Raw genomic sequence first — 11,857 nt, 5'->3', positions numbered from 1 at the left:
ACATTTTCAAATCACAGCACTTTCTACACTAAGTTGTAATTGCTTTGTGGCCATCAACAGCCCCCCCCCAATAAATTGTGAATTTTCTAGAGACAGGGATTATAGCTGGCTCATACACCATCTCCAGTGCTAACTGAAGCACTGCCAACATTAGCATTCAGTGATAGATAGAATGAATGTAGATAGAATGAACATTCAGTGAATGCAGGGAGAGGCACCTGGCTGGCTCAGTCAGTACAGCATGCAACTTTCAATCTTGGGGTTGTGAGTTCTAGCCTCACGTTGTTGCAGAAATTACTTTTTTAAAAAAATAAAACGAACAGTGGATATGGGGGGCATAGACGTTCCCTAGCTTTTTTAGCCCAGTATTTGGTACATTATAGGTGGTCAGTAAATATTGAAAGAACAAAGATTCCCCAAGAACAAAGAGCATAGCTTCTCCATCCCTGAATCCCAGTACCTAGTACTTTGTCTAGCTTGTCTCAGGCAAAGACCAGAACTATTTGAGAGCACTTTGTAAAATGCCATGCACTTGATGGCAACTTTCTTGTGCATTGAATGCAGAGATTTAAATAATCCCCAGAGAATAGACAGCTCTTGCAAGTTCCTCAGCTAGCCAATTGGAAAATAGTAAGACCTGGCTACCAACCAGAGCTCATATATTGCAGGAGTTTCCAGATGGAGGATCTGCTCACCCTGTAGCCTCAGACTTGGAAATGCTGAGACCAAGCCACTGAGTCTCAGTTCCATCTGATTTAAAATAAGAGTTAAGTAGACTTGCTCCCAGGTATTCCTGAATTCTGGCAGCTCAGCCTTGAGTTTGCACTGCTTGAGAAATACCAGGGGGGACACCGTCATGATCAAGTAAGAAAAGATTGCTCCCAGAGAGCCAGCCATACCTTTCCCCTTCCTAATCCAGAAGACAACCCCATGGGAAGCAGGACCTGGATAATAAAATCTTGTACATCCGTGTAGGTAACTTCAGAATCAATAAGAAATGTAAAAGAATAGAGGGAGGAGTCAAGATGGCGGAGAAGTAGCAGGCTGAGACTACTTCGGGTAGCGGGAGATCAGCTAAATAGCTTATCTAAAGATTGCAAACACCTACAAATCCAATGGGAGATTGAAGAGAAGAAGAACAGCAATTCTAGAAACAGAAAATCAACCACTTTCTGAAAGGTAGGACTGGCGGAAAAGTGAATCCAAAGCGACGGGAAGATAGACCGCGGGGGGAGGGGCCGGCTCCCGGCGAGCGGCAGAGCACCGGAGCAAAATCAGGACTTTTAAAAGTCTGTTCCGCTGAGGGACATCGCTCCAGAGGCTTAACTGGGGTGAAGCCCAGGCGGGGTCAGCGCGGCCTCAGGTCCCGCAGGGTCGCAGAAGGATCGGGGGAGTCTGAGTGTCGCAGAGCTTACCGGTATCAGAACGGGGAAGCCGGCTACAGAGACAGAGCCGAGGACTGACTCTCAGCTCGGGGTTGCCTTGAACCGGTCGCAGGCTCGGTCAGCTCGGAGTGCGGCCGGAGGCCAGGCTGACGGGAGTCATTGGGCGCTGTTCTCTGAGGGCGCACTGAGGAGTGGGGCCCCAGGCTCTCGGCTCCTCCAGGCCGGAGACCGGGAGGCCGCCATCTTCATTCCCGTCCTCCGGACTCTACGGAAAGCGCTCAGGGAACAAAAGCTCCCGAAAGCAAACCCGAGCGGATGACTCAGCGCGGCCCCGGGTAAGGGCGGTGCAACTCCGCCTGGGGCAAAGACGCTTGAGAATCACTACAACAGGCCCCTCCCCCAGAAGATCTACGGGAAACCCAGCCAGGACCAAGTTCACCTACCAAGGAGAGCGGCGGAATTCCAGAGGAGAAGAAAGCAAAGCACGGAACTCATGGCTTTCTCCCCATGATTTTTTAGCCTTGCAGTTAATTTAATTTTTTTTTCTTTTTCAATTTTTTTTTTTCTTTTTCTCTTCTTCTGCTAAATTTTTTTAACTTTTACCGTTTCCTTTTTTAACGTTTTTTAAATAGTTTATCTAATATATATATATTTTTTCCTCTTTTTATATTTTTTCTTTATCGGCTTTCTTTTTTTAAATAGTTTCTTTTTTTTTTCTTTTTTTTCTTTTTTTCTTTTTTCTTTTTGAACCCCTTTTTATCCCCTTTCTCCCCCTCACAATTCGGGATCTCTTCTGATTTGGCTAAAGCATATTTTCCTGGGGTTGTTGCCACCCTTTTAGTATTTTACTTGCTCCTTCATATACTCTTATCTGGACAAAATGACAAGGCGGAAAAATTCACAACAAAAAAAAGAACAAGAGGCAGTACCAAAGGCTAGGGACCTAATCAATACAGACATTGGTAATATGTCAGATATAGAGTTCAGAATGACGATTCTCAAGGTTCTAGCCGGGCTTGAAAAAGGCATGGAAGATATTAAAGCAACCCTCTCGGGAGATATAAAAGCCCTTTCTGGAGAAATAAAAGAACTAAAATCTAACCAAGTTGAAATCAAAAAAGCTATTAATGAGGTACAATCAAAAATGGAGGCTCTCACTGCTAGGATAAATGAGGCAGAAGAAAGAATTAGCGATATAGAAGACCAAATGACACAGAATAAAGAAGCTGAGCAAAAGAGGGACAAACAGCTACTGGACCACGAGGGGAGAATTCGAGAGATAAGTGACACCATAAGACGAAACAACATTAGAAGAATTGGGATTCCAGAAGAAGAGGAAACAGAGAGGGGAGCAGAAGGTATATTGGAGAGAAATATTGGAGAGAATTTCCCCAATATGGCAAAGGGAACAAGCATCAAAATTCAGGAGGTTCAGAGAACCCCCCTCAAAATCAATAAGAATAGGTCCACACCCCGTCACCTAATAGTAAAAATTGACAAGTCTTAGTGACAAAGAAAAGATCCTGAAAGCAGCCCGGGAAAAGAAGTCTGTAACGTACGATGGTAAAAATATTAGATTGGCAGCAGACTTATCCACAGAGACCTGGCAGGCCAGAAAGAGCTGGCATGATATATTCAGAGTACTAAATGAGAAAAACATGCAGCCAAGAATACTATATCCAGCTAGGCTATCATTGAAAATAGAAGGAGAGATTAAAAGCTTCCAGGACAAACAAAAACTGAAAGAATTTGCAAACACCAAACCAGCTCTACAGGAAATATTGAAATGGGTCCTCTAAGCAAAGAGAGACCCTCAAAGTAGTAGATCAGAAAGAAACAGAGACAATATACAATAACAGTCACAGGCAATACAATGGCACTAAATTCATATCTCTCAATACTTACCCTGAATGTTAATGGGCTAAATGCCCCAATCAAAAGACACAGGGTATCAGAATGGATAAAAAAACAAAACCCATCTATATGTTGCCTACAAGAAACTCATCTTAAACCCGAAGACACCTCCAGGTTTAAAGTGAGGGGGTGGAAAAGAATTTACCATGCTAATGGACATCAGAAGAAAGCAGGAGTGGCAATCCTTATAGCAGATCAATTAGATTTTAAGCCAAAGACTATAATAAAAGATGAGGAAGGACACTATATCATACTCAAAGGAACTGTCCAACAAGAAGATCTAACAATTTTAAATATCTATGCCCCTAACGTGGGAGCAGCCAACTATATAAACCAATTAATAACAAAATCAAAGAAACACATCGACAAGAATACAATAATAGTAGGGGATTTTAACACTCCCCTCACTGAAATGGACAGATCATCCAAGCAAAAGATCAACAAGGAAATCAAGGCCTTAAATGACACACTGGACCAGATGGACATCACAGATCTATTCAGAACATTTCATCCCAAAGCAACAGAATACACATTCTTCTCTAGTGCACATGGAACATTCTCCAGAATAGATCACATTCTTGGTCCTAAATCAAGTCTCAACCGGTATCAAAAGATTGGGATCATTCCCTGCATATTTTCAGACCACAATGCTCTAAAGCTAGAATTCAATCACAAGAGGAAATTCGGAAAGAACCCAAATACATGGAGACTAAACAGCATCCTTCTAAAGAATGAATGGGTCAACCAGGAAATTAAAGAAGAATTGAAAAAATTTATGGAAACAAATGATAATGAAAACCCAACGGTTCAGAATCTGTGGGACACAACAAAGGCAGTCCTGAGAGGAAAATATATAGCGGTACAAGCCTTTCTCAAGAAACAAGAAAGGTCTCAGGTACACAACCTAACCCTACACCTCAAGGAGCTGGAGAAAGAACAAGAAAGAAACCCTAAACCCAGCAGGAGAAGAGAAATCATAAAGATCAGAGCAGAAATCAATGAAATAGAAACCAAAAAAACAATAGAACAAATCAACGAAACTAGGAGCTGGTTCTTTGAAAGAATTAATAAGATTGATAAACCCCTGGCCAGACTTATCAAAAAGAAAAGAGAAAGGACCCAAATAAATAAAATCATGAATGAAAGAGGAGAGATCACAACGAACACCAAAGAAATACAGACAATTATAAGAACATACTATGAGCAACTCTACGCCAACAAATTTGACAATCTGGAAGAAATGGATGCATTCCTAGAGACATATAAACTACCACAACTGAACCAGGAAGAAATAGAAAGCCTCAACAGACCCATAAGCAGTAAGGAGATTGAAACAGTCATCAAAAATCTCCAAACAAACAAAAGCCCAGGGCCAGACGGCTTCCCGGGGGAATTCTACCAAACATTTAAAGAAGAACTAATTCCTATTCTCCTGAAACTGTTCCAAAAAATAGAAATAGAAGGAAAACTTCCAAACTCATTTTATGAGGCCAGCATCACCTTGATCCCAAAACCAGACAAGGATCCCAACAAAAAAGAGAACTACAGACCAATATCCTTGATGAACACAGATGCAAAAATTCTCGCCAAAATACTAGCCAATAGGATTCAACAGTACATTAAAAGGATTATTCACCACGACCAAGTGGGATTTATTCCAGGGCTGCAAGGTTGGTTCAACATCCGCAAATCAATCAATGTGATACAACACATTAATAAAAGAAAGAACAAGAACCATATGATACTCTCCATAGATGCTGAAAAAGCATTTGACAAAGTACAGCATCCCTTCCTGATCAAAACTCTTCAAAGTGTAGGGATAGACGGCACATACCTCAATATTATCAAAGCCATCTATGAAAAACCCACTGCAAATATCATTCTCAATGGAGAAAAATTGAAAGCTTTTCCGCTAAGGTCAGGAACACGGCAGGGATGTCCGTTATCACCACTGCTATTTAACATAGTACTAGAAGTCCTAGCCTCAGCAATCAGACAACAAAAGGAAATTAAAGGCATCCAAATCGGCAAAGAAGAAGTCAAACTATCACTCTTTGCAGATGATATGATACTATATGTGGAAAACCCAAAAGACTCCACTCCAAAACTGCTAGAACTTGTACAGGAATTCAGTAAAGTGTCAGAATATAAAATCAATGCACAGAAATCAGTTGCATTTCTCTACACCAACAACAAGACAGAAGAAAGAGAAATTAAGGAGTCCATCCCATTTACAATTGCACCCAAAACTATAAGATACCTAGGAATAAACCTAACCAAAGAGACTAAGAATCTATACTCAGAAAACTATAAAGTACTCATGAAAGAAATTGAGGAAGACACAAAGAAATGGAAAAATGTTCCATGCTCCTGGATTGGAAGAATAAATATTGTGAAAATGTCTATGCTACCTAAAGCAATCTACACATTTAATGCAATTCCTATCAAAGTACCATCCACTTTTTTCAAAGAAATGGAACAAATAATCCTAAAATTTATATGGAACCAGAAAAGACCTCGAATAGCCAAAGGAATATTGAAAAAGAAAGCCAAAGTTGGTGGCATCACAATTCCGGACTTCAAGCTCTATTACAAAGCTGTCATCATCAAGACAGCATGGTACTGGCACAAAAACAGACACATAGATCAATGGAACAGAATAGAGAGCCCAGAAATGGACCCTCAAGTCTATGGTCAACTCAACTTCGACAAAGCAGGAAAGAATGTCCAATGGAAAAAAGACAGCCTCTTCAATAAATGGTGTTGGGAAAATTGGACAGCCACATGCAGAAAAATGAAATTGGATCATTTCCTTACACCACACACGAAAATAGACTCAAAATGGATGAAGGATCTCAACGTGAGAAAGGAATCCATCAAAATCCTCGAGGAGAACACAGGCAGCAACCTCTTCGACCTCAGCCGCAGCAACATCTTCCTAGGAACATCACCAAAGGCAAGGGAAGCAAGGGCAAAAATGAACTTTTGGGATTTTATCAAGATCAAAAGCTTTTGCACAGCAAAGGAAACAGTGAACAAAACCAAAAGACAACTGACAGAATGGGAGAAGATGTTTGCAAATGACATATCAGATAAAGGGCTAGTGTCCAAAATCTATAAAGAACTTAGCAAACTCAACACCCAAAGAACAAATAATCCAATCAAGAAATGGGCAGAGGACATGAACAGACATTTCTGCAAAGAAGACATCCAGATGGCCAACAGACACATGAAAAAGTGCTCCATATCACTCGGCATCAGGGAAATACAAATCAAAACCACCATGAGATATCACCTCACACCAGTCAGAATGGCTAAAATTAACAAGTCAGGAAATGACAGATGCTGGCGAGGATGCGGAGAAAGGGGAACCCTCCTACACTGTTGGTGGGAATGCAAGCTGGTGCAACCACTCTGGAAAACAGCATGGAGGTTCCTCAAAATGTTGAAAATAGAACTACCCTATGACCCTGCAATTGCACTGCTGGGTATTTACTCTAAAGATACAAACGTAGTGATCCGAAGGGGCACGTGCACCGGAATGTTTATAGCAGCAATGTCTACAATAGCCAAACTATGGAAAGAACCTAGATGTCCATCTACAGACGAATGGATAAAGAAGATGTGGTATATATACACAATGGAATACTATGCAGCCATCAAAAGAAGTGAAATCTTGCCATTTGCGACGACGTGGATGGAATTAGAGGGTATCATGCTTAGCGAAATAAGTCAATCAGAGAAAGACAACTATCATATGATCTCCCTGATATGAGGGAGAGGAGATGCAACATGGGGGGTTAAGGGGGTAGGAGAAGAGTAAATGAAACAAGATGGGATTGGGAGGGAGACAAACCATAAGTGACTCTTAATCTCACAAAACAAACTGAGGGTTGATGGGGGGAGGGGGTTGGGAGAGGGGGGTGGGGTTATGGATATTGGGGAGGGTATGTACTATGGTGAGTAGTGTAGTAGTAGTAGTAGTAGTAGTAGTATGCTGTGAAGTGTGTAAACCTGGCGATTCGCAGACCTGTACCCCTGGGGATAAAAATATATGTTTATAAAGCTGTAAAAAAAAAAAAAAAAAAGAAAGAAAAAAGAAAAAAGAAAGGATGAATACCCAAGTTTTGTAGCAACATGGACGGGACTGGAAGAGATTATGCTGAGTGAAATAAGTCAAGCAGAGAGAGTCAAGTATCATATGGTTTCACTTATTTGTGGAGCATAACAAATAGCATGGAGGACAAGGGGAGATGGAGAGGAGAAGGGAGTTGAGGGAAATTGGAAGGGGAGGTGAACCATGAGAGACTATGGACTCTGAAAAACGATCTGAGAATTTTGAAGGGGTGGGGGGTGGGAGGTTGGGGGCACCAGGTGGTGGGTATTGTAGAGGGCACGGATTGCATGGAGCACTGGGTGTGGTGCAAAAATAATGAATACTGTTAATGCTGAAAAAATAAAAAATTAAAAAAAAAAAAAAGAAATGTAAAAGAATAAATTTACCTAGAGTTCGCACTTACTCTATACAGGACTCTAATAAAACACAATTACAAGAAAGCTCCAAATCTTGAAGTAAAACATGTATTTATTCTCTAAAGGTCATTATGAGGTTGAGGTTCTGTGAAAATCTGCCAGTCAAAATATATTCTATATTGAAATATTCAGTTTAAAAATCTAAGGGAGATAATTTTTTAATGTGAGTCTATGATTATTTGTTATAGGAAACACATTTGTCAAAAATGTTTGTGGTATAGAGCTGCTCAAAACATTGCAAAAATACTGATGGACCCCATCCCATTTATTTTAAATGTAATAAGCAATGAACTTGAAGGTATTTTAAAGCTAAAATAGAAAAAAAATGTTTGTGGTATAAAACTGTCTGTTCGCCTAAGTTTCATTTGTTATAAGAGGTTGGTTTTATTTCCTAACCTGGTAAAGATTAGCCCATTGGCTATGGGTTAATCCCTCCCTTCTCCAGTTCTAATCAAACCCCACCACTATAAATGATGCACAGATTCATTCAGAATTAGGAATATATCTATACATAGATCTTCCAAAAAGGTATTTTGCAGAATAAATAAATAAATAAATAGTTCATTTGGTTTATGCTTTTTTTAAAAATGGGAATGTCAACGAATGTGTATAGTAGCTTTTATTCATAACAAACAAAAACTGAAATCAAAAAAGAAAAACTGAAATCAAACTAGATGTCCACCAACAGGAGAATACATTTTCTTCTGTTGTGGTATATGTATACAGTGGAATACTATTCACCAAACAAAAAGAACAAACTATTGTAACCCACAATGCAATGAATCTTTTTTTTTATTTTTTTTTCAGTGTTCCAAAATTCATTCTTTATGCACCACACCCAGATGACACAACAAATCTTAAAAAATATTATGTTGAGTGAAAGAAGTCAGGCACAATAGCATACATATTTTATGATCCTGTTTTATGAGTTTTTTTTAAGATTTTATTTATTTATTTGTCAGAGAGAGAAAGGGAGAGAGAGCAAGCACAGGCAGACAGAATGGCAGGCAGAGGCAGAGGAAGAAGCAGGTTCCCTGACGAGCAAGGAGCCCGATGTGGGACTCGATCCCAGGACGCTGGGATCATGACCTGAGCCCAAGGCAGCTGCTTAACCAACTGAGCCACCCAGGCGTCCCTGTTTTATGAGTTTTTGAAGGGGCAAAACTTCCATGATGATAAAAATTATGATCAGTAGTTGCATATGGGGAGTGGAAATTGCCTGGGAGGCGTCACAAGAGAAGCTTCTGGGGTGATGGAAATATTCTACCTTTTGGTTGGGAAGCTTCTGGGGTGGTGGAAATATTCTACATCTTGGTTGGGACAAACTGGAAATATTTCCAGACACTAAATTTGTCAAAACTTATTGGGTTGTACACTTAAGATCTGAGCATTTCACCTAATATAAGTTAGATCTCAATTTAAAAAAAAGAACAGCTGGGATGGGGAACCACAAAGGAAGGAACCTCTGATCCTGGTGTCAGAATACCCAAGTTTGTGCTCAACTCTTGTGCCTGATTTATTCAGAAGAAGAGATTGCTGGTAGGTTTCCCAACATTTGTTTTCGCCTTCATTCCTTCTATAGTTTCAGGAACTCTGAATTTTTATCTGGACACAAACCCACCTGGAATAAAAATTACATTACCCAGCCTCCCTTGCAACTTTAAGAAAGGGGACGTGTATTTATTTTGTCCCTTTCTTTTCCCTGATGCCAGGAACACTGCCACTCTTCTTGCCTCTGCAGCACCATCTTGGGCCACAAGATGGCAATGAAAGCTATAAAGGATGAAGAAGCAAGAGCGACCATTTCCATTCTGAACTGTCTAGTTCTTGACTTCTAGCTTGTTTTAGACTCTGTTCCTTACAGATAAATCCTAATCTAAATGATGTTTCAAGCTCCAAAAATGTCCACTGGGAATGATTTAGATTTCACGGACCTATCAGAATTGCTGTGAGACTCCAGTGAAGTAACTGATGTGAAAGGGTGTGAAAGGCTGTGAAATATTTACAAGATGTTATGCAAATATAAAATATAATACTTCCTCTATTCATAACCCTAAGTATGGCTTTGGGGAATTATCATGCATTTGAAAAGCTGTTCTATTTTCATTGCAACTAGCAGATTAATATCACTTCTATGTTTCAACTAAAATTTACAAGAAAGAGCCTCTCTGGCTCCAAATTATCTCACATCTAGCTCAAGCCTTTCCAAATGATAAAGACAGATAATGTTGACACCACTTTGATATCTTTTATCCATTCAGTAATTGTTGAGTACCTATCCTCTGTCACTCATCACACTAAGTACTAAGGCAGAGTAATCCTCCTAAAATCTTTTCACCAACTAGAAATTTGCCAGTAACTGAATTACAACAGCAAATTCAGAGAATTAACCAACTCAAGGATTTAGGTATTAGGCAAATGACCAATTCACTGAACTACTAATTTATCAATGATATGCTTCCACTTCTGATCTACTGCTTTTACTATTAAATAAGAAGCCTTGGAAAATCTAAATTATAAAACACACAGAAAATCAACTTTCAATGAATCCAGATCTACAAATCCATAAAACAGAAAAGAGAAACTGAGATATGCCAAACCGGAAATATTTTCAGACACTATTTCCAGATAGTTCTAATCAAGAGTAAGACCTTCAAGGTAGCAGGGAAGGACATGTCAATGCCCATGCTCAACAAAAAAAAAGAATGTGGGGTAAGCACAACTTTTCTGCTCTTCTTTGACATGTGTATTTGCTATTCACCTCTAGTGAGTTTGTGCTGGAACCAAATAACCACAAATTCTCAGTAGTGTGTGACAATGAGCATTTATTCTCACATTAGTGTAGTGTGTCTGCAGGTTGGCTGGCGCAGCTCTGTCGCTGGCTGCAACTCAGTGGGTCAGGTGGAGTTCTGCTCCATGTGTGTCATTCTGCTGCCCAGGCTGTGGAGCAGCTCCTCCCCAGCATCTTGTGGTACTGACAGGACACGAGAGGCAAGAGACACTTGAGGCTCCTTAAATTTAGGCTCTAACTGGCACACTGTCATATCCATACACATTCTATTAGCCAGAGCAAGTCAGATGTCTGAGGTCAGGGTCAAGGGATGGAGAAGTATAATCCAGGTATAGTGGGAAGAACTTCTAAATTACGTGGAACAGGGCATAGACACAAGAAGGAGTCAAACGCTGGAGTGGATAATTCAGGAAGGCTTGGCTAACACATGTGAAAACATGCCCACACACAGTTCCTCAACTGTTCCCCATACCTAAATCCATTGCTCAAGAAGGTAAATCTAAAAACGAAAAGATATGGCAAAGTCGATTGACTAGGCTGAAAACTCATTTGAAAGAGAGAAACCAACATACGTAAAATGCTTGATATTTATTATTTCCAAAATGCTGAAATTTAAAATATCCAAATATTCCTATTACTCATTGCAGGCTTCAGTAAAACATAAGTGCAATGAAATTTATAAAGGCTTAATAGAAATACATTTCTGAAAAAATCAAAGGTTTAGTGTTAGCAAATTGCTGGCTGGGGAATTAGCAAATTGTTAATTAGCAAATTTACTGAAAATTAGCAAATTGCTGCTTGGTGACTTTATTTGCAGTAAATTGGCTCAGAACTCTGGGTGCAGGGATATATATGCAAACAAGACCACTCCTCACCTTGACCAACTACAGAATGGTGTGGTTCCTATTAACAACCCTCAGGCACTCGCATGCCAGGGCTTTAGGCCCTCATTCTCTAGAAGGAAATGAAAACAGATGCACTTACAGGAAAACTGGGACATGATGGAACTTGGCCCAAGTGTCCATGCCAAGGAAATTGGATCACAGAGAATGACCATTCACTTGCCTGAGGTTGAGCCAGATTTCAGTCACTCTGGCACCAATTCAAATCCCTGCCATTGTGTCCAAGTGCACCACCCTCCAAGATACCCATCTACCAACACTCCCTATGGCAGATATTTCTTCCTAATAAGGCTGACTTTGTTTACGTACCAATACACCCAGCCCAGGAGAAC

The sequence above is a fragment of the Lutra lutra genome, chromosome 10 (assembly GCF_902655055.1).
Source record: "Lutra lutra chromosome 10, mLutLut1.2, whole genome shotgun sequence".
Classification (NCBI taxonomy): Eukaryota; Metazoa; Chordata; class Mammalia; order Carnivora; family Mustelidae; genus Lutra; species Lutra lutra.
Note: the sequence above shows the minus strand (reverse complement) of the source record.